Genomic DNA, 24164 nt, shown 5'->3' on the forward strand with positions numbered 1-24164 from the left:
TCCTATCCTCCTACCCCTTCTCTTCCTTTCTCGACCACCCCATCTTTTTTGGCTCTCCTCCCCTCCCTCCTCTGGACTCCCCGTCCCCCCGCCCCTGCCACCTGGCGGGAGGAGAACCTTACAGGTTGTCAATGAAACATGGAATTATTTCCTTTGATGGCTTAGATAATAGTAGGAGCCGAAGCAATGAGTGAGGTCGCCCGAGACCAATGCAGTCCTGCCCGGGACTGGAGAGCCAATCACAAGAGCAGGAGGCGGGGCGTCGGCGCCAGCCGATAATTGCTAAGTGCATCGCTAGCACAGTTGGTCCGAGCTGCTGAAAGGTCTGGTCGCAGAGGCAGGAACGCAGCATCCTCAGCGTGCTCCAACCCGGCTGCGTCCTCCTGCGCTCGGCCGGGCAGCGAGCCTCCGGACGAGAGCGAGCCCCTCAGCTTCTTGGAGAAGGTACCTTTATCTGTGTCCCGGGAGAGGGGGCTGCTTCCGCTGTGTTTTCGTACAAGCTTGCAGTTAGCACAGGTGGAGGGATTGCAGACAGAAGAGAAAAGTTTAAGGGGAGGAAAGGTGACAAAGGTGGAGACCCGCTGTTTTTTTTGTTGGGAGGAAAACATGCCCACAATTTGGAAAAACTTCTGCGCCGTCAAGAGCTGGGCTTGTTTACTATTAATTAGCAGCGCCCAAGACCATCAAATGGGTCTGATTTTGGGGCTAGATGACCTGGGGGGTTAGGGTGTAGACTCACGTTTGCTGGGTGACCAAGGCTGGATCCCAGATCGGTGGCTTCCTGGGCTAGAATGCTGCTGTGCTGTGACCGTATCCATGAACTAGTTCCAGAAGCAAGCTTGGTTTGATTGGATTTTCTGCCATCGGGTCTGCCCTGCCCGCTGTACCTTGACCTGCCTTGCCCAAAGCACTGTGACCCTTCAACTCCAGACGTTCGTCAAACTTTTCCCATCTTCTCCTGGGCTACTTTTGCCCACTCTTTCTCCATCAGTCTTCATTGGGTGAAAAGAGAAATTTTACAGGGTGTAGGAGCCTGTCCCGTTTGACCCCATGAATATCCATCTGCGTATCACCCAACTTGGTGAGAAATAAACCCTTGCCATTGACAAAGAAATGACTTCATTGGTTAGCTCTTGAACACTCTGGAAGACTTTCTTGATTTGGTACACATACCCCAAAAAACAGTGGGGACGGGGCTGAATTTTATCTTAGGGCGCTTTACTTTCCAATCAGAGAAAGGAATTCTGAGGTCCCACAGCTCGGGAAGCCAGGCTGCAGAGAGAGGGAAGCTTCTGGGGGCTAGTTTTGTCTAGATGCGCAGGTGACTTGTGGCAGGAAGATGGTGCTGGAGTCCCTGCTCACACTGCTTCTGGTAACTGCTCTTCAAGTAAAATGCTCACCAGTTCTTGACTGTCCCACACTGTGGGGCTACAAGGGCCTCACTTTCACTGAGACCCACTTTTGATACTTGATAAAAGTGCCTTTCAGTCCACCTTTGCCACAGGGAATTGCTAGGTAAGTGGACCTTGAAGAGGAGGTGGTGTCCCCAGTGCTGATGAAGGTGACATACTCAGCCTGGGACTCCCTGCTTTCCCACACAGCTATTTCCTGGTGCCCATTGCTATGAGGCGCCCAGTGGTGTGTCATACCGGCGACATCCTCTGCTTCCAGTCCCCAGGTGATATGACAAGTCCCTGGGATTTGGGGGATGTGGGTCCAGGTGAATTCCTTCCCTCTGATTTCTGTCCCAGACTTGAAGCCAGGGTAGAGAACGGCAGTGGGGACCTGGGAGGGGTTCTCAACACTGCCACGTCCCTGCGACACCTTTCTCGCCGCCTCAGAGGTGTGACAGCCTTGATTCTTCTGCTTCATACATCACTTCCACTTTCAATCCTTCCGTTCTTCACTACCACACACAACAGGTTCTCCTTCTCTCCCTTTTGGCAACCGCTTTGGGTGGGAATTGTTCTTCTGTAAGATCTAATCCCAGTGGCTGAAGAAATAGCCGTCTAGCCTTGTGCGGTTGCAGCTGGTCAGGATGGCCGACCTCTTTTGTGCACGTGTTGGCTGGAAGTAGCAAAACAAATCCCAGGCTCTGCATAGCACGACTCCTGCTATCCAAGGTCCCTGAGTGGGGCTGAACTTTTCTAGGTGGTTGGGGGCAGTTCTAAAGCACTTTTCCCCCCTCTGTGACGTAAGGTATATGACCCCAAAGGGGTCATGGGGACAGTACTCAGCACCGAGAAGGCGACCTGAATGCAGACACCCTGTTTTGTTTTGTTCTGTTTTTGTAATAAACATAGGTATAAATTGAAGAAAGCTTTTGAGTTTGAGAGGTATCCAGGGCCAGAAACCAGGAGCAGAACTTAGGGTCTCCCTTCAATTTATGCCAATCTGCGATCTGTTGATGTCTATCATGATAGGGAACATTAAAGGAAGGCGTTTTAAAGCAGCTCCTTGTGGTGACTCATCCACAGAGGGAAAGGCTGGGTGGGGGAGGGAGCCCAGGGAGCTTTGGGAGGTACAAGTGGGACACGCAGGAGCACTGGCTTTCTCTCCCTCTCCTCCCCCTCTTTCTTCTTCCTTGTATTTCCTCATTTGGAACAGAGATCATTAAAATAACAACTTAAGCTTAAAAAAAATGAGTATAGGAGCTGTAGAGTAATTGACAAAACTCAAACCGCCCTCATTGTAGCTTTACCGTGGGCAGTGTGGTCACAAACCCCAGGACCCTGAACCTCTGCTGTGGAGAACGTAATCGTGGCTTGTGGCTGATTAACTCCTGTGAGGCTGGGTGCTTGCTCGCGTGTTAAGGGGCTGATGGATGCTCAGGAGATTAAATTTGTTGGTTGTCATTTTATCAAATTGAGCATGAAAGCTTCAGCTAGGAAGCTGGGTGGGTACCGGGCATCGATGTAGGGTTTTTCTTTTTTGCCCAGTTGGCCAGCCAGGGCTTCTGTCCTGAGCTACTGTGTCGTGGAAGGGCTCCATCCTTCTGCTGTTCCAAGGCCAGTGTGATTGATCGTCCTGGCAGATAAGAAACTTCGTACCCCTCTGGACCTCAGTGCCCACCATCCTCCTTGTCATCCTTCTCCATGTCAATAAGTAATCTCTTTACCAGCCTGCTTCGATCTCATCATCTCGTGCCGATTTTGCTGCTAAAGAAAATCATGCCCAGGAACAGGATTGAAAACATTAAAATTTCTATCAGAGGGGTGTCCTTTTGCTTTCTCTTTTAAAATTTAATTTTGTGGTTTTGGGGAAATCAAATCAGCACGTTTATTGGGTTAGGCGTTTTGGTAAACGCTGTCATGATGTCTTCTTTCTCTTGGCGGATGTCTGAATTTCCCAGCTCTCCTCAGGGAGGGTGTGTCTGCAGGTTTGAGGCAGTTGGGAACATCCTTGAAAGTCGACAAGACTAAGCTGCAGCTTGCCACTGTTTGTTCGAAATGGTAAAAGGCTGTTTGGAAATCCAAGACCAGTGTTCTCCATGCTCGAGTGTCCTCCAGTGTTCAAAGCAAGAATTATGAGTAACTAGTTCATCTGACGCACCTTCCTGCGTATCCACACCTCATCCTTCATCCCAGCTGGGGACTTAGCTCACCTGACGCAGGTACCTTACTGATCTGATAGGTAGGTGTCAGATTTTTTCTTCCCTCTGTTCTGGCTTTTCCCACCATCTCAGGACACCCTAGGTGAGATTTCCTCATAGACACCCTGTTCACCACCTTTCAGAAAGAGTGACCAGAGATGCCGGGAATGCTGAGTTAGCCATCCGGGAGTACCGGGTGGAATTGATGAGGTAATCCTTTAAGCAAGTTCAGTTCTAACTCAGACCTCTATAGCGTCCGTGGGTGGTGGACTGCTGGTTCTGTGAGGTGGACATGGCAGATGCCTCGGGGCAAAGGTGATTTCTACGAGGCATAGGACTCCTGCTGCTTTTCTGTCCTGGGACCACTCCTCCATCCATCCCCCTTCCACAGCTTCCAGACGGTCCAGCTGGGGCCTGACCTTGGGAACATTAGTGGACAGTGTAGTTTGTCTGCCATTCTCTCTGTTTCTTTGTGCTCTTTTCTCTGTAAACTACCAGCAATTAGAAAAGATCAAATTTACTTCCTTACACTAAGTTAACAGTGTAACTTACAGGGGTGTTGGAGTCTTTCTTCTGTCTTTGTAGACCACACCACGCTACCTCCGGAATACATTCACATCGAGTAGCTACGTATTAGCAAAAACAGCAAAACCCCCAAAAGATGTTTGTAGAAGAAGTTCAGCATCTGCTGGCAGGACAGGAGAGACAGAACTGGGAAGATGCAAAGTGAGAGACTGTGGCCTTTTTCTTGTCAGCTGAGACACTGCCGTGGCTACGCACGGAGTTGTGGTCATAGTTGGGGTTTTAGCTGTGGATAGTGAATGGCACGTGACTATAATTCCAGCACTTGGAAGGTGGAGGCAGGAAGATCTGGGGTTTAAGACAAGCTTAGGCCATGTAAGGAGCTCCTACTCCCGCCCCCACACCACCACTATCAAAAACAAACAAACAAACAAACAAACAAACAAACAAACAAACAAAAAAGGAATATTGGGTCTGGCACTTGAGCCCTGGGGTGTGATCTTGGCATTGCACTCATTGGCTCCTTTGGCTTTTAGTTTTTTCCTGTGTAAAGAGATCGGACTGTGTTCTTCTGGGTCCCTTCCCACAGTGACCTTCTCTTTTGATTTTGCCAGGGAGTCCACCTCCTGCTGTGGAGGCCACCGCTCTGCAGCCTCCCATGCTGCCTTGGTGACTGGCCATACTTTCTGAGCTAGACTCTACGAAGATAGGTCAGAAGGCACAGTGGATGGTATGTCAGAAGAAGGAAAAAAAAAAAAAACCAGGCTGAGGGGTGATGTCATAACTGATTCTGGTTTAGGAGGGGATGTTATATGGAGGATGGCGACCAGCTGTTCTCCATCTCCAGTAAGGATTGAACGAGAGAAAATAGACAGAAATTGCAGCAGATGGACTTAGATTAGGTATGAGGAAGCATTTTCCATCAGCAAGATTTTTTAAAAGGGAAGGTTGTGAGCCTCCAAGATAATCTTTAAGAGAAGGATAAGCAGAAGGTGTGAGCCGAAGTTGGAGCTGGAGGACCGTGAGCAGGGGAAGGGCACGGTTCCCTGAGCCTCGGGCTCCATCTCTCTCCCGGAGAAGCCTTACGATGATTTCTCCCAAACTGCACCCTCGGCTTCGGGGCTGAAAGTGTTTGGGGTGTGTGAGGAATGCAGGGGACCTGTGAGGCCCCTTGGGTAGAACCCCCTCCCTCTGCCCTGAGCTGGTTGCCACCTGGACGGTGGACATTCTGCCCATTGCCTAGGGATCCTCTGTCTGCTGGAATCATGTCTTGTAGACCTGGCAAATGATCTCACAGAGGTAAAAGCATATGGTGGCATCACCTAGGGAATCCGTGACAGAACTGAGACCAGAGTTAAGCATTCTTCCTCTTCTTCAGAATTGGGGTTATTTTCTTTGTAGTTCATTTCCTTTTTATTCCCAAATGGAACAGACTGATTCATTTTGACTCCTCCCATCTCTTTACCTGGACGGCAGAGATTGACACCTGCAGCTGAACACTGTTCATTGATAGTTCACTGATACCCCCTGCTGGCCCTGTGCTGTCTCCAGCGTCCATTGCCCACACGCACCTGATCACACTTTCTGTAATTTACACAGTCTACTGTTCCGTCTCCGGTCACGGCTTGGGAGGAGGCTGCTCTGCCATCCCTGGGGACTCTGCAGTGTTGCTGCTGGGCCACACGGCAGCATTTCTGTCACAACCCAGAACAAAAAGAAGGGATTAGATAGAGAAGGGAGCATCAAGAAGAGAGACAGGGAAATCATGAGAGATACTGAACTTGAATCTTACGGTGGTTAGAGATTGTAGCTATCCTTTCAACTTTTTCACGGAAACAATGGAACAAAGAAGTCCTGTGAAAGGGGTCATACCACGAATAAAATATTTCACTGTTACCTTCAAAACAAACAGAACATGTGTGGAACATTAATAGAAGGCAGAGGGCTGGCCCACAGGAATGTTATCAGGGCCCAAAGTCTGGCTATCTGCCGGGTGAGGGGAAGAGCCTCATCCTTCAGACAAGATTAGGTAGCAGCTGGGGGAAATCTTCACTTCCTGATCTCTGAATGTGCAAGAGCTGAGCATCACGTAAGAAGTCTTTAGATTCTGGCTGCAGGGCAGGATGTCTGCCCAAGGAATGGCTGTAGAGATGTAAAGCTAGAGATATAAAGGAGCCTAAGGAAGAAAGGCCTTGCAGGCATCGTACTGTGCTGGTCAGACAGGTTCCCTGGGGTGCAAGCTGGACCACAAGGGAGCTCTGGAAGACCCAGAGGAAGGAATTGGAGGAATTGGAGTCTATCTGCAGAGGGAGAGTGGAGTAACCACACCTGAGGGAGAACTTTGAGAAATCCATTAGATATATCTGCAAGCCCCCAGAGTGGTTCATCGCGTCTTTGTCCTTCAGCGTGACCTTCACCTGCACTCACAGTTCCCTCCTCCGTTTTGATGCTGTGGACTGTACTTGAAATAGGTGTGTTAAGCAGAGCAATCTTTGTCTTGGGTGTGAGGTTCAGCATGGCTTATTGGTCTGGGGCAGGTCTCTGGAAGGAATGAACGATTGAGACTAGGTCAAAGGTAATTTGCTATCAGCTCTATGAGAGAGGGATGGACAGAGGTGAGCCGTGTGTGCACATCTCAAAAGCAAGGGGTAACAGCACAACATGCCTGAAATACCTGGGTGCTGTTGTATCTGAATATATAAGGTGTGTTTTTTGGGGGGAGTATAGGAAGTAGGGTTGTGGGTGCTTGCCAGGTAGGAAGGGTCCAGTTGGCCCGGTGAGGGGGTAGAAAGGTTTCAGGCAAGAAACGACACAGTCTTGTTTGGACCTAGGAATAATAGCCTGGGTAGCTGCCAAGTGGAGAAGCTGAGGTTTGGGGCGGGGCTTAAGAAGGGAAGAGCCAGCCCGGGACAGGTGAAAAATGACGGGTGCCTACGGAAAGATGGCGGCAACAGGGAGGTCAGTAAGATGGCTCACTGAAGACACTTCCAGCTCACGTCTGGAAAACTCCCAGGGCCAAGGTGACTTCTGCAGGCATCTTCATTGCCTTTCAACTGAATTACAGGGAGGATGCGAGTTATTAGAGAAGGGCATTTTGCCTGCATGGAACGGAGCTCCTTGGGAAAGCAGCTCACTATGCAAGGCCCATGGACTGCCTTAGGCCGCCAGGAGACCTTGTACGGCTGGAGAAATTGCATTCCATCCCTAGAACCCACACAAAGAAGGAGAGCACCAACTCCGCAAAGTTACCACTGTTTTCCACTTGTTTGCCATGACATGTTCCCCACAACAACCCTGCTGCTGCCCCTGCGAATCACGCGCCATCCGGAAAAGGAAAGGCGCATCCCCACGAGGACCAGCTGATGTGGAATAAAGAAGAGAGACGAGGCCAGCCGCTGCTACTGAAATAGGATAAGAGGAAATGGGATAAGGGTCCAGAGAGACGGCTCAGCAGCTAAGAGCATTGGCTGCTCTTCCAGAAAGAGGATTGGGGTTTAAATCCCGGCACCCACATGGTGGCTCACTATCTGTAACTCCAGTTCTAGGGGATCCAATGCCCTCTACTGGCCCCCGTGGGAACTGCACAGACATATACACAGGCATCCCCCTCCCCCCAACAAAATACAACTCAAACGAAAATTCAAAGCAGGAAGTTATTTCAAGCTACAGGGAAAGATGCTAGAGTTCATGCTTTAATGGAGAGGACGGTCAGAGCCCAGGTGTGGCATCATCAGAGAAGGCTGTGAATTGTTATTTTTCTGCAGAATATTAGAAACTGTTCCGTCTATAGAAAAGTGGCCAGAGACTTCTGCGCAGATACTTCAAAAACATATAGAACAGAAATAAGTGGCCAGAGTATGCACCAGCCTTGTCATTAATTTGCAAAATTAAAACCAAGATATTGTTGGCTACCTAATACATTAGCAAAGATGAAAAATGTCAGTGTCCCGCCCAGTGTTGTAGAGAACAATGGACATTCATATACCTCACTGGTGGGGAGATAATTTGAAAAGATGAGACAGGTCTCCGGAAGTACCCTTTATGCCAGCAAGCAGGTCTTCGCCAAGGAATTAACTCTAAAGGAACAAGCAGAGATGTGGGAAGTCACTCCATTCAGGAATTTCCCTTTCAGCAGTATTTGTGCCGACAACACATTGTGTGGGGGATTAATTAAATCTAATATGGGTCATCTATAAAATGGAAATTAAAGAAGCTATTAAAACTACATGGAATAATATATAAGGATGCCGAAAGTGCTAATAATACATCTATTAAAGATTGAAAAGTAAATAGGGTGGAATTGTAGTTAACGCAGAGTGGAATGCCACAGCACGGAAATGGATACAGCTAAATTGTGTTTTGTTGTTTTTCACTTTTTGAGTTTTTCAAATTTCTTTCAGGAAGAACGTTATCCTACAAATCGGAAACAATGGCCTTTCCTTATATTGAAAATAGATTTTTTTTTTCGTACAATGGTCTCCCCTCCTCCTAGATTCACCCCTCTCACCCATTCACACCTTCCCCTCCTCTCTCTCATTAGGAAACAGTCAGGTATCCAAGAAGTAAAGACAAACAAACAAACCAGAATGGAACAAAACAAATGGGAAACGAGAGCCAGAGGAAAGCACAAGGGTCACCTGCAGCTGCACAGACACACACATGCGCACATCAGAATCTCCATGAAAGCTCAAAATCAGAAACTATTATATATAACTTATATATAAGTTTCTTATAATATATAATACAAAGTATTGTGAGAGAAAGAACCTCTAAAAATATCATTGATTTCATTTCATGTTGGCCATCTACTGCTGGGCATGGGGCCTGCCCTTGGGAGTGGTTTGTATCCCGAGTGAGACTCCATTGGAGAAAACTAATTTTTCATTTGCAAGTGGTTACCCATTGGAGATAGCTTCAGGGTTAGAGCTGGGGATGTGTGTCCACGTCTCCTCTCAGCACTGGGACCCCATCTGGCTTCGACCTGTGCAGCCCCGTCTTGGTCAGTTCATATGTGAAGTGGTCCTGCTGTATCTAGAAGCCTTGTTTCCTTGGTGTCCGCATCCCCTCTAGCTCCGGCACTCTTTCTGCCTCCTCTTCCACAGAGAAATGATGCTCTTTTAAATTCCTTCTACCAAGCCTAGACGTTCAAGCAGTGACTGTACGTGTAACAGCCTTGTAGGCTCAGTGCTCGCTCCATCAGACCAGCACCTGTTCTCAGTGTGTTTGGGAAGGTGATAATTGAATCCAGTCCTGAAATCCAGCAGGCGCATCTCTGTGAAGAGCTCATCCTCTGTTCCCCTGCACAGGCAACAGGCATTTCCGGTGGCCGGACATTGTGACCTCTGGCCCACCTGCTCGCCACAGCCCCGGCCAGCTGTCACAGCGATTAGACCTGTCTTTAGCATTTCCGGTTGCTTGTTTCCATGCATCCCAAGTGGAGAAGTTGAGGCTCAGCGAGACTTGTGACTGAATCAGGGTAGTAAACCTCCTGAGTGACATTGGTAGGCACAAACCCAAGGCTCTCTGGTGCTACATGCCATGGTCTTTGCAGAATAGCTGTTTTGCTGAGCTCTGTATGCTCCACAGGACAGTGTGGAGCGTGCTGACAGGGGCTGCACACTGCTGTGCGGGGACCGTGGGTGCTGAGCCGGAGGCGACCCCACCGGCTGCAGCCTGCCCTAGAGTCTCATTTGTTCGTGTTTTCCAGACTGTGTGCACTTCCCACTGTGATTTCCTCTGTTGCGTAAACTCTGGAGAGCCAAGTCAGCTTACTTGGGGTGGAGGACACAGCTGGCTGGCTCCATGATGTGTGTTGGGACACATGAAGGCTCTGGACTCCCTTCTCACAGCAGAGCCGGTGGTGGCTCTCATGGGCATAACCTTGGGACTTTTGCAGGCTTAATTGGGAAAAAAGCGGGCAGGCTTGCAGCAAGCGGGGCTGGTTGAGGAGCTGTGTGTACATAATTTGCTGCTCTATTTATTTTAATAAGAGCCCAAATTTATGTGGTATTTTGTACTTGGACGCTTCAGATGTGGGCGGGGTATATCCCCTCCCCCATTTTTCAGGGGAAGAAATCAATAGGGAATGGATATGAAATTGTGAGGGCAGCTGAATTCTTCCTGCAAATTGCAACTGGCTTATCAGCAGCAAGAGTTTCCCATGGACCTGCATGTCCTTGGTAAAGGAGGGTGTGTGAATTAGCATCTTGCGTAGCCCTTGTGGGCTACATCGCATGGGTGCCAGCCTTTAGCTGAGTCCAACAATAGAAGGCTGAGTATAGGCGCTGAGATACGCAGTTATCAGTGAGGGAAACAATGGTCTCAGAAGACCCAGGAAGACAAAGCATCCTGAATATTGAGCTTTGAGGGATGTGACTAATTGGACGGTGGGAGGGGCATCCTCTAAGGACAGTACGTCTGAAGTCAGGAGCGAGCAAGGAACACCTCTGACTGCCAAGGTTGCGGGCTGCACCTCGGTGACGTTAAGACCTGCTGCAGGCACCCTGTTGTGACAGGACTTGCTCTCTTAGAAAGCCCTGTGTTCCCTAGGCTGGGACAATGTGACAATGAGGAGCATGAAGAGAGGAGACCACAGAGGCAGAAGTGGCCTGGGATCTTAAAGGCTTTCATTTTCTTCTGCTGTGTTCTTGATTCCGTTCCTGTTGAAAAGGAATTGCCCTGTAGGGTTCCAGGAAGACAGAAGGGAGACTTGGGACTGTTGCCACTCTATCCCAACCCCTTCTGTTGGGACCATAGGGCTTTCAAATTTATCAGCCAATGAGAAAAAAAGAAAACTTGAAAATTGGGGGCCAAGGTGAGAGTAAGCAAGTAATGCCCAGAGGCATGTTTAAATATAAGTGGGTGCTCTCAGCGGGTCCTAAGGGTAACTGCTTCTAAAGTTACAAGTTGGGAAATTCTAGCTGTGGTAAGCTCCACACGGGAGAGAAAGACAGAGTCTAGGGTGGCTCCTTGTTTTACATTTGTAAACATTGGGTCAGAGCACCTTGTTTTTCAGGGGGGAAAACAGGCTTGGACTGTAACTGAGGTTTACTGGGTGAACCTTGCTAGTGGTGTAATACTGACACCTACCATGTGTTCCCTCGCTGCCGCCACCCCAGGTAACCACCGCTCTTTGCCGGGATTCCAGGTGACTAACACTGGGTGGGAAGGAACTGGTTTTGCACTTCTCTGTCTGCCTCACAGAAGCTCCTCCTCCTCATGGCCCTCCTGATCTCCAGGAGGCGCTGCAGAAGGATTCTGCCTGTAGAGTCACTGTGTCACTGGAGCCTGGTTTGATTCAGTGCATTCCCTGAGTGATTCAGGAAGATGAAGATAGCTGGCTTGGGCATGTGGGCTCTAGGGTACAGTTCTGCTCTTACAATTTTGCATGCTATAAAAAGTTGGCTTCTCCTTCATAGCCTCCCACTTTCTTAACACGAAGCAAACCTTTTGGACATTTTGGTATACACTTATTCCATGTTCTAGATGTGGAGAATGGACAGAATCCTCTAAGCAGTGAGACTAGACCTGTGGATGGGACTGCCCTCGGGTCCGTCCCGAGATGGGGAGACAGATGGCTAGACCACAAGTCGATGTAACTGAGGACTAGTGTCTGTGTGGTGAAAGATAAAGCCAGCCAGGGGAGGAGGGAGCACCTTCGGGAGGAAGTGTCCGGAAGAGATTTTCCTATAGCAACACTCTCAGAGACCTGAAACAGGGGAGCTGGTCTATGTGGATGCTGGGGGATTAGCAGTCCAGGCCCAGAAAGGCTACAGAGTTGGAGACACTGGGGTGTCCGCAGTAGCTGCCAGGCCAGAGGCCAGACTCCGCCTTCTCCAACTCTGGAGAGCCCTGAGCAGAGCTGTGTGCCTGCCCTCCGATGTCAAAGCGTCATTGGCTGTCATCCTGAGAGTACACTGTAGCAGGCCGTGTGTAGGCAGAGGGCAACCAGGAGAGCAGGATTCTGACTAGCAAAGGTGGGGGATTATTGGCAGTGGTGAAGTTTTATTTATATCTTGAAGAGGGAGCAGGCAGGATGTGCTGACGACTTGAACTTTGGGTTTGAGAGAGACCGACCATTCGAGGATGCGTTTAAGGGTTTGGAATAAAGCAGAAAGGTCTATATAAGGAGCAAATGGGGAGGGGGTCTGGGGGAGGTGAGGATGAGTGGAAGGACAGGAAATAAAGAATAAAGGTTGTGCAGGGTAGGGTGGCAGGGAGGGAGGATGGGGAGGAGGACGGTGGGAGTGGTGGCCTGTGGTATGAGGGTGGGAGTGGCAGAGCCAGGAAGGGGACTGGCAAGGACGAGGGGGGTCCTTGTTGGGGCAGAGAGAGAGGATGGGAAGTGAGGATGGTGTGGGTTGCGGCATGAAAGTTGAGAGTGGAGGGGGACAGGGCAGGAAATGAATCTGAGCTGTGGAAGGATAGGAGGTGAGGACGGAGGGAGAGTGAGGGTGCTGGCAGGGCCGGGAGTGGGGAATTTGTTTTAGGATGTATGAGACATCCAATCAGAATATCCACTGCAAGGGTGGGTTGTGTGTCCAGAGGAAAGATTTAGACTAGAGAAGGGCTTTGGGGTCATCAGTGGCATTTAAGGTCACAGGGCCAGATTGGCTCACTCTGATGAGCCTGGGTACAGAGGCGGTAAAGATGGAGTTTTGAGAATGGCAGTATTTATAGATCGGGAAGAGTAGCTGGCAAACTTCCTAAAGTGCCAGACAGTAAATACTTAAGGCGTTGCAGGCCGTATTGTGTTCCCTGCAACTGTTTAACTTGACTCCCATAGCACACAACAGTTGCAGGAGTAAGCTGGGCTGAGCTACAGCAGAACTCCACCGCAAATCCATCTGACCTGCAGACCAGAATTCTCTGACCTTGGGTGTAAGACATTGAGAATTATCCTGGAAACAAGAAGGAGAGGAAGCAGAGAAAGCGGGGAGGCCGGGGAAGAGAGGACCCTGCCTCAGGAACTCAAGGTGGAGGTTCTTTCTAAGAAAGGAGAGCTGCTCAGGGTCAGACATTGTTTCTGCAAGAGCGAGGCTGAGAGCTAAGCCGTGGCTCAGTGGAGACTGAGGAGCTAACCTAGCTGTTGAGGGTTCTCTGGGTGGAGTGGGTTCAAGGAAAATAAATAACTTTGTGGTAGAGTGTTGTCCTCAAGAGGTGCAAAGAGATGAAATGGTAGCTTCAGGACTGGGTGGAGGTCAAAGTCAGCACATCTGCTTCCAAAATAGGAAACATAACAAGCCTTTTGTAAGGGAATGAAAGCGACACTGGGGCCTTGAGGCCACATCCTACAGTGGAGCAGGAATGAGGAGGGCAGGCCTCTTCTTACACTGAGTAGAAGGGAAGGGAAGCTGTCTGGTGGGTGTGGTAAGTGAGTATGTTGGGTGGGGACTCTTTGGGTTGCTTTATGTTCTCAGATTTGCAGAAAGTATGATGAAGACTTTTGCAGGGAGAGGTGAAGGTTCTGGGTGTGATAGGCCTTGGAAACAGAGCCCGCCCCCCAAATTTGGAGAGAGCTGCAGACAGTCATAAAGGGTTGTTTTGAGTCTCTAAAGCAAAGTTAAATGGTGTTATGTGTGCATGCATCTGTGTGTGTATGTGTGTGTCTGAGTATGTGTGCAGCTCTCCTCAGAAATCAGGGGTGGAACCACTTGCAAGAGGGGCTTGGGGGAAGGAAAGACACTTGGGTTTGAAGAATAGAACCACCTAAAAACAGGTAACCAGTAGAATGACTGGCAGTGCTAGATGGGATGAGGGCTAGCTCTGGGTACTTGGGGAAGAGTGTCAGCAAGCTGGTGTAGGTTGCCCCATGAGTACTGCCCAAGGATAGGGTGGCCGTGTACAGAGCTGGGCATGGACACGAGGCTGGCTCTGCCTGAATCAGGTTTTCTGCATAGGAGCTCTTCTTGGATTGCAAAGGATGGAACCTGCTGTATTTGAGACTCATCATTGCACGAGTGACAGAGGCAATGGGTTTGAAGCTTGTAACGGACCAAAGCAGAAGGAAGGCTTGTCCATTTCCCCCTCCAGATCTTATTCCAGGAGCGTCTTTCTTAGTTGAAGCTCAGAATAACACAGCTCAGATCCCAGTTTAACCCGTGGTAGCTGCACACACACACCTGACTCAGAGTCCATACAGCTTTTCCCAAACCTAGTAAAAAATTTCCTTCAGGCTTACTTAATTTTTATGTGTACGACTGTTTGGCCTGCATGCATGTATATGCACTGTGTGCATACTGTGTCCTGGGAAGTCAAAAGGGCAATGGTGTTTAGCTTTTGAGCCATCTCTGCAGCCACCAAACCCAGTTTTATCAGCTTTCGAGTGCCTGGCTTGGGTTTGAGAGTTTTGTTGCAGGGACTGGCTGGAGTGTCCAATGTGAAGTACTCAGCCTTAAGTAGTCAGGGCTTATGGCAATCTACTAAAGGGTTATAGAGGCACTCTAAGGATGGTCAGGGCCGTGGACTGGGGTCATGGACCCACATGTCTTTGCCGTACAGAACCTTGAGTGGTGACTGAAGAAGGCCAGAATGCCTGTTTTTCCAATTCAAAGCTCAGACACATCCTCCCTCTTGCTGGTCCGTTGTGCCCTTGAAAGAAGGGTACCATAGGGGATCAGAGTGGCACTACCAAATAGCGTGGCACCTTTAAAATGAGGACCCGGAAGCCCTTCAGCTGCAAGGACCGCAATGCTGAGAGGAAGCAAAGGTGACCAAATGCCCTGCAATGCTAAGGGCAGCAGGAACATAGATTTTTCATAGCAATCAAATGATTTCTGGGAAAATCCCATCCACCTTCCCAACTTGAGCTGCGGAAAGCAAACGATTGGCTGTGAGGCGCAGCATGCTGGGTCGAGCTTGCCGCGGGATGCCTTACATTGCTGCGGCCCTCCTCTAGGGCACACACTGGTGCTCAAGTGTGGAACTTAGAAAGGAGAGACGTCCCCTCAGCCCTGGCCTGTGCTGAGTGGTCAGTGCCCGGCTGTGTGCGGCTCTGTCATAGGTGTGACTTTCGGGTCTCTTCTCCCTTGAGATGCTTCTGCCCTTTGGATGAGGGAGCTATGGGGGAGGTGATGACAGACAGTGACAGGATAGTGATGCATTCACCACCTAGTTGCCACGAAGCTTCCTGATAATGCTCGCTTGTGTCTCCATGTGGAGAGAATACGCGGTTTCTTACTCTACCTCCTTCCAGAGAGGATCAACGTACCCGTGAGATGTGCTCTTGCAAGAACTGTGTCTTCAAAGTGGCTTGTGTTCTCAAAGTAGCTCGTGTTTCTGGGCCTCATAGAACTGCTCCACGGGTTTTGTCGTAACTGATATTTTCCCACAGAAGCTGTCAAAGCTTCAGGATGCTTGTCATGGCGGGAGGGGTTAGCCAAGGCTGTTTAGAATTCTTCCCAGGTTTGCAGAGGACACTGCTGTATAATGGTGATGGGGAGTTGCGTTGTAGTTTGGGGGAGAGTCTGGGGATGTGGAAATCTTCTTACAGATGGCATCACAGCATCCAGAATACAGAGGGCTGTTTTTATACATGGAAAACTAGACAAAGCATGGTTGAGTGGAACCCCTGAAAGTACCCAAGGGAAATGTAGTCAGCTCAGCACTGCAGTGAGGTAGATCAGACTTGGGGGGCAGGGGCTGACTCTGAAGGGGGTCGAATCACATTGTTGGGTCCCTCTATTGGCAGTCATTCCTTTGTGGCATGAGGATGAGGGATGGGCTGCTTCACAGGTAGCACTGGATAGTGGAGAGGGAGGGTAATTCAAGTCATGTACTATTGCCAGTCATAACTCCAATGATAACAACGATGAAGATGCCAATTAAGAGGGAAACGCGGTGAAACATTGGAAGCTATAAAATCATTGAAGACATTACTTGGTGTCTCAGAGCCACGGCAGGGGCAGTTTTCTGGAAAGTGTGGGTTTTGAGGATTTCTGTACTTTTCAACTTACTTTTGGGTTTCTGCCCAAAGGAAATAACCAGAAAAGCAGTGAAAGTATATTTGTGTGATATTGTTCCTTGAGGTCCTCCATGATGTCCCGGAAAACTGTTCAAGCTACCTGTCCCGGGTGACCTTAAGTGTGGGCATGACACAGCTCAGAGTTATCCAAGGAGAAACCTCCTTTGAGGAATTGCCAAGATCAGATTGGTCTGTGGGAAGTCTGTGAGTTGTGAAGACAAAGTTTGTCTTCACTGTTAAGTGACAGAGGAGGACCCCGCTCACTGTGGATGTGTATCTCTGATCCTCTGGCAGGTGACCCTGGATTATATGAGTGAGCCAGAAGAAGTGCTCCTTTCTGCTCCCTCCTTCGGTTTCTGACCTGAGTTCCTGCCGCCTTGAATTCCCTCCACAGCCATAATGTGTGACCCGGAAGTAGAAGCTGAATAACCCTTTCCACTCCAAGTTGCTTGTGTTTAGAGTGTTTTATCACAGTACCAGGATGAAACTAGAGCACAGCCCGGAAGAAGGCAACTATGCTGTTATGTTTATGGTGGCACATCCCTACAACAGCCAGCCACCTTGTAAAATTCCTGGAAGGGAGCTGATGACGTGAACTCACGCTCATGGGGCTATAAGTGAAATGGTCTCTGAGCTGTCACGAATGTTGCTCAGACACCAGTGTGACTGGAAGTCTGCCTGGGTCCTGAGGTTGTGGGAGATTTTTGTTTGCTTCTGTCTTGTAGTTTACAAATAGTCCGTGGTGGACCCTTATTGATTGGTTATAACACAGTGACCAAAAGAAGAATGAGATCCAATATAAGAATAAGGCCTTATATTCATGCCCTGTCTGTGGATCCGTCCTGGCGTGGATTCCTTGCAAGCCTGGCTTTGGAGGGACATACCTCTTACTCCTCCCTGGCCCGTGCAGAAGAGATGATGTTTTGGGGATAGAAACAAACAGTTGGGATGAGGAGAGAGAACAGTGGAGACAGCGATGAGTTCAGGGTACAGTGGGCAGCTGCTTCCCCACTTGCTCTCTGCTCAGAAATCCGTTTAGTTACAGAATCCACAGACGTGATAGTCCTGTGGCATTAGCATGTTAGTCATGACCAAAGCCACGTTAGGTTGGGGGCCATCGTTTCCCCTCCATCAGGTCGTCACTGGAAGCTAAGAAGAGGTTTTTGTAAAACAAAAAAGCAGCCCTGCCTACACAATGCTAATAGAACATGGGGGCTGGAGATGCGAGGAAGGCGCTCAGGCAGAGACAATAGGCTAGAGCTGGCGTCTCCCAGGAGACAAACAGTCCTCCCCAGCTAGGGTAGTACCACAGATGCGCCTCACCTCGCACACCTGTGCCTGCGTAGAGGCAACACAGGATTGCCATTTGTGAGTCCCGTACGAGGTTAAGTGCACCAATGGGACAAGCTCTACAGCAGAGCCCTCCACACCCAGCGTGCTTCTGAGGCTCCGCAGCCTCAGGCAGGCGTGGCTTGCTAGGCATTTCTCCTTGAATAAAACCCAGGCCGTGGAGCAGAGTTTATCCCCATGTATAAACGGAACAACTTAGTTCTGTTACATATGCACGCATAGCACATATACGTATATATAAAGCATATTTAAATCAGGACTTTAAAAATATATTGGTTTTGCTGCTGAAAGTAGAGCACACTTACTTCAGTTTGGCAAAATACTGTAGGGATCCAGATATTTCCTTCTCAGTTCCAAGAGTTCTAAATTTAAATATTTTACTTAAGTTCATTCTTACAACATGAGCTGGGGAGCCATTTGGGCCCCTATCTTTGGTTCCCATTCAAGGAAACCCACCTTTTCCCATTGATACCAACTGTCTACAGGCTGAATGGAGGCTCTCCATGCAGAAGCCGAGCGGTCCTTCCATTCACCTGCCTTTTGTTCATCCCACTTCAGGGACTGAAAGCACAATGGCTGGTGGGTGATTTTGTCTTTGCATACCTGCAGAGTGAGGTCCCTAAGAGCTCCGGGTTGGGGTTGTGTTTAGTGAAGGTAGACTGCCGCTTTTGTAGAGATGCGGCTTTCTTCGGGAATGTGCTGGGACTCTGGCTCTTCCGCTGCTTTGGAATGTACCCAGATGTTTGGCTTCCTTTAAATCTCTGACATGACCGTGGCCAAGTCTATAAATAGCTCTAACATCAGCTATAATGCTGGCATGATGCTGATTTTTATCTCGCCACCCGCTAGGCAAAAACACCCCCCACCCCTGACCTGCGGGTGCGTGCACACACACACACACACGCTTGCATGCACACATGCATCCTCACGCACACACACATTCACACACACACACTTTCATGCACACATGCATCCTCACGCACACACACACATGCACACACACACACTTGCATGCACACATGCATCCTCATGCACACACACACACGCACACACACACACACTTGCATGCACACATGCATCCTCTCACATACGCACTTAAATAGCTAAATATCTAAACTATAAGCAAAAATCTTGAGAGTACTCAACCCCATCTGTGTTTTTGTTTCTTTCTGTTTTAGAATTAGGAATAAAAGCAGCTAAAGAGCTTTTAATGGTAACAAGGGGAAAAAATCCCTAAGAATCAACTATGTCCAGGCACAGTGCTAAATTTAATTTGTTCCTACCCTCAGAGTTCACACCTGGCAAGAGGGCAGAATGTCAGCCACCACTTGTGCCAGGCTATCCGAGGGTACTCTGTAAAGTCACCTGTGGGAGATCCTGGCATTCTGTGATTGTGGACAAGATCTTTAATGGCATCAGCAACGGAATGCCACAAAACAGTTGTTTCAACAGCAGGGATTTGCCTTCCTGTGAGTCCAAAGTCTAGGAGCTTTACATGTTGGCAGGGCAAGTTCCCCCTGAAGGATGCAAGAGGAGGACCTGGTGACCTTTTCTGGGTATGGAGAGAGCCATCCTTCCCTTTGTGTCTTTAAAGAAACACACACATAGGAGATTTACAGACACACACACACACACACACACACACACACACACACACACAGAGGAGATTTACAGATACACACACACACACAGGAGATTTACAGAAACATGCACAAGACTCATAGACTTTATTTTGTGTGTGTGTGCACGTGTGTGTGTGCACGTGTGTGTGTGCACGTGTGTGTGTGTGCATGTGTGTGTGCACACCACAAGTGCACAGATGCCAGCAGAAGCCAGAAGAGTGCATCAGATCCCCTGAAGCTGGAGTTCTAGTCAAGCGTGAGCTACCCAACATGGATACTGGGAACAGAACTTGGGTCCTCCAGAAGAGCGGCAAGGAAGGGCTCTTAACCTTAGAGACATCTTTCACCCGCTTGATCCCCCATCTCTGTAGGCTTTCTTCTCTTGGTGTTTCTACATGTCCAAGCATCCCCCATTTTTGAGATGCGAAGTCATGCTGGATTGTAAGTCACCCTAAGATCTTCCTCATCTTAATTTGACACTTCTGTCCCGACCTACCTCTGCCTAAGGACATACACACACACACACACACACACACACACACAGAGACACACAGACATACACACACAGACATACACACACAGACATACACACACAGATACAACCACACATTCACATACAAACACACATGAACACATTCATACACACATATACATACACAGAAACACATAGACACACATAGACACATGCACATACACAGAGACACATTCATACACATACACAGAGACACAAACACAACCACATATTCACATACAAACACACATGAACACATTCACACACATATACATATACAGAAGCACACAGATCCAGACATATAAATACACACGCATGCGCGCATACACACACACACACACACACACACACACACGCACACACACACGGTTTCCTTTTGGAAATCCCCTCTGGGATTGCTATTCTTCATGGTCAGTGGAGGCTGCAGCTGAAACCCAATCAGAGAGGCACGACTCATTTATTTTTCTTTACTTGGTTGGCAGCAACACTGATGTCCTCGTTTCATTTTTGTTGCTGTGATGAAATACCGCGAAGATGAAAAGCAATTTAGGGGAGAAAGGGTTTGGTGGTGGATTCCCACCCATAGTCTCTTATTTCCAGGAAGCAAAGATGGTGGGAACTGGAAGCAACTAGTCACACCTAGTCCAGAGCGGAGAGAACTGAGTGTGTGCATCCTGACTGGTTAGCTGGCCTTCTCCGCTCTGCTCTTCCACACTTCCCACATGGATTAAAGGAGTCAGGATGGTACCTCACAGATGTGAGTCAGAACGGTACCTCACAGATGTGCACACAGGTCATCCTGAACTAGACTCACTCTGAGGCTCACTTCCCAGCCTACTTTAGAGTGGTGGTTCTCAACCTTCCCAGGGCTGTGACCCTTTGATACAGTTCCCCATGTCGAGGTGGCCCCCCATAAAATTATTTTCATTGCTATTTCATAACTGTAATTTTGCTACTGCTAAGAAACGTGATGTAACTGTCTGATATGTAGGACATCTGATATATGACCCCTGTGGGAGCATCATTCGACCCCCAAAGGGTTGGGAACTACTGCTCTAGATCGTGACAAAGTAACAACTTTGTCACTGCAGCTCAGAGTCCAAGTTGTGATTATTCTTTTCAGACACGTACATTAACGGCTCCTTTAACACATTCTCTGTCCTGAACAAGCTTGTAAGCGGCTTGGCCCCCCTACCTGGTGAAGCTGCCCAGGGGCAGGTTTAGACTCGGGGATCCATTGGAATTGAGCCAGAACTCTTATGTGGACCAGAGGTGACAGATTTGCTCAGGGACTCTGGGATGTGAAGGGTCAATTGTATTTCCTCAGAAGAAACCCTGAGACCCTAGGGAGAGGCTCTACTGAAAGCCAGGGCCAGGATGGTAAAAATCCAGCTTTATCCCTGGATATTCTTGTGTTTCTTTGGGTTCTATTGGGGGACAGGGCTACAAAGGCCAGCTCCTAAGTGAGGCGTGGAAAAATGCTGCCCGTAGAAGATAAGCTGACGTACTTCATCTTCTTGGGGCTTCTTCCCACCCGCTGACATTCTGAAAAATACCACCTGCTAGGACTGGGATCTCCAGTCAGAGAAAGGAGGACAAGGGGAAGCCGGCTTCTTTGTATTATAAAATGATAAACACCACTTTCTCTGGTTTATTTACCAAGAGGAGTCACACCTGGCCTTGCTGGCCACTTAGGGCCAAGAGCTACTAGAGATGGCCTTGGTTCTCTGAGAAGAAAAAAAAAATCCACTAAAAACTAGTTCCAGAAGCCAGATCACACATCTGCAAAAATACGTAGTCTCCGGTAAATTATGTTTACGCTTAGCTGCCCCAGAATGGTGCAAAGGAATGTATTCCAAAAATCAAAAATTTGAAATGTTGGCCTGGGAGAAGAGTGCGGGCCAGCATGAAAAGGAGGTGTGGGAAGAAGTCTACCTCCCTGAGAGAGCCCCCAGCAGCCTTCTAGCGGGAATGAGCAGAGAGGAATGTTGATGGTGTTCTCCTGCTGGGACGGGCTCCTGCCGGGACGGGGATGCGCCTCTGTACCTTTTATCCATTTGTTAGAAAATAGAAACAGTTGAAAGCATTTTCCTCAGGCCTTACTGCATACCCTCCTGCTCATCGTCTCTTCGGGAGAGCCTCTAATGGACTTCCACTGTGCCCAGGAGTGGTGCCTCAGCTCCTGGAAGGGATGCTATGCTGGATCCTCTTGACTCTGACCCTGAAAAAGCATCTGGCACAGAATTTCCTGATGCTCAAACGGAGCAGAAGCCACCAAAGAGCCTGAGGTGCTCAATGACCACACACAGGCGTCAAATGCCGTTCTAATCAGGAGGCAGAAGCAATGATCTGAGAGACTGGAAGGGTCACTGGGGGTCAGGGCTGGAGGCGGAGGGGAGAGGAAGGATTGGCTGGGTAGGATTAGTGTTTAGGGTGAGAGCTAGGCAATGAGTTTGGGTCCACACCTGATCCAAGGCCCCTCAACAGGCTTGAGTGTGGGAGAGAGCCAAGCCCTCTTGACTGGCAGCCTGTGAAAGTTAATGCTGTCCCTTGCAGAACAGTCTCTGTTTATATGTTTGTAGCGTAGAACTGTCTCAACAAACCCCAAGACCTCTAGCTCATCAGGACAACTTCAGTGATCACAGGCAGCAGAACTCTTTTCCCGGCCCTTCAGGCTGTGACTTAAGGTGACATATGCACTCCACTTCTCTGTCACCCCCTGCTCGCACTCACCCCGCCTTGTGCCTCACAGTTCTGCCTTACTGTCCTTTATAGCACTTGCATAGGCCTCCCCATGAGTACCCTCCCTTAAGCTCTCTGCAGGTTCCTATACTGCCAAGGCTTACTGCATGCTACACGCTGAGTTCTCTGGGCAGCCTTTCCCACAGTCCTTCTTAGCTCATCCATCCCTGCTCCTAACAGATGCCATGGTCAGCCATGAACTCTGAGCTGTTCTTAGAACTTACTAATGGAAGATCAGTAAGCTTACCTTCCACTACATCCCCGGCATCGTTCCTGCAGCTCTGGATACGCAATGAACAATTCAAAGTCATTTGGTCTTGTTGAACTTACATTTTAGTAGGTGGAAACTAAGTAATACAAATAACACATAAGCAAATTGCAGAAATACGTTAGATGATAATCACCGTAACAGAGAAGAAAAGAGAGCTGGAGAATGGTTTTGGAGATGCAGAGCTAAAGAGGCCATTTTAAATGGAGTTTTGATGATTAATTTTCTTTGCCAACTTGGTACACTCCAGAGTCACCTAGGGAGTGAGTCTCAATGGAAGTTTGTGTATGTTTGGTTGGTCTGTCGGCATGTCTGTAGGAGATTATATTGGTTACATTAACTCGGAGCAAAGAGATCCTTCCTCTGTGGGTGGCACCTTTCTCTGGGAAGGGAGCTCTAAGCTGTATCAATGAGATTAATATGCCTGTAATCAAATCTTCAACACAGCAGATCTACTCCAGTGGTGAGCTGTGGCTGCAGCCCTGGAGGGTGCCAAAAGAAGCAAATTGCAGAGCAAACAAGGGCTGGGGAGATGGTCCAGTGGCAAAGCAGACTGACTGCTCTTCCTTAGGACCCAGGTTTGATTCCCAGTACCACACGGTGGCTCTAAAGAGTCTGTAACTCCAGTTTTAGGCAGATCTTCTGGTCTCTGGTCACCAAACACTCACATCATGTATGGACATACATGTGGGCAAAATGCACAAATAAAATAATAAAAAACCCACTAAAATAACTTTAAAAATAAGAGAGAAAACAAGAGTGCTAGCTAGCACGTATTCATGAATTTCTCTTTGACTGAGGATATAAGGTAACTTCATCCAAGCTCTTGTTGCTGTGATTTCCCTACCTTGGAACTCTGAGCTGACTTAAACCTCCTTAAGTTTATCATAGAGCAGGAAAAGGTTGTCTCTAAGTTGCCCCCAAAGAAGATGATGATATGCATGAAAGGGCTTGGGGTGGAAGTGTCCCCAAAGTATTCCAGGAACAGGAAAGAGCCAGCAGCTGTGGGTAGTGTGGGTCGTTAGAGGTAAGGGTGAAGTAGCCGGAGGAATGAGCAAGGACTGTTGTAGTCTCCCGGGCCATTTCCAGAAGAAGTTGGTGTGGAGTTTGGGGTGGAAGAGTGACTCGGGCATCTGTGCTTGTTAAGAATTCTCGGCTACTATGTTGAGGTGGCATAGGGTGGAGGCAGGAGACCAGTCAAGGCGGGAGCCAGAGGGTGGAAGTGGAAGGGGTTCTGACTTCTGTACACAGTGAGCTAGGATTGTGACATGGGAGAAGGAAAGGAATTGAGACGGGCTGCTGTAGCTGGGGACTGGAAGCAGGGAAGGATGGACTTACCAACCCAGAGGAGGGAAGAACAGGCCTGGACATCTTCCCGATGAAGGATCGGTGGGAGAAACTGCTGGAGCAGCAGGCCCATGGTTCAGCTTCCCTGCCTTCTTCAGACTTAGGAATTCCGGCAGAGGGATACATTGTCTTTCAAACGGCTAAATTGGTTTCAATGCCTCACTGTGAGGAAGCCTGTCATCTAACTTCATCACTGATTGTTTAGAGCAGGTGTCAGGGCTTAGCTCTTTCCCTAGATGGAACGCCTT

At 48.8% G+C, this 24164-nt stretch overlaps 1 protein-coding gene across 2 annotated transcripts in view; it reads left to right on the forward strand.

The window, feature by feature from the left end:
* The first annotated feature begins 215 nt into the window (after positions 1 to 215).
* The window catches only part of Zmat4 (zinc finger matrin-type 4), a 351995-nt gene continuing 328046 nt past the window's right edge, over positions 216 to 24164 (forward strand). For both annotated transcript variants that reach the window (XM_026786971.1, XM_005362434.2), the window contains exon 1: positions 216 to 444. The gene's annotated coding sequence lies outside the window, so the exon portion shown is untranslated. The remainder of the gene's footprint in view (positions 445 to 24164) is intronic.

This window comes from Microtus ochrogaster, linkage group LG7_11 (assembly GCF_000317375.1).
Source record: "Microtus ochrogaster isolate Prairie Vole_2 linkage group LG7_11, MicOch1.0, whole genome shotgun sequence".
NCBI lineage: Eukaryota > Metazoa > Chordata > Mammalia > Rodentia > Cricetidae > Microtus > Microtus ochrogaster.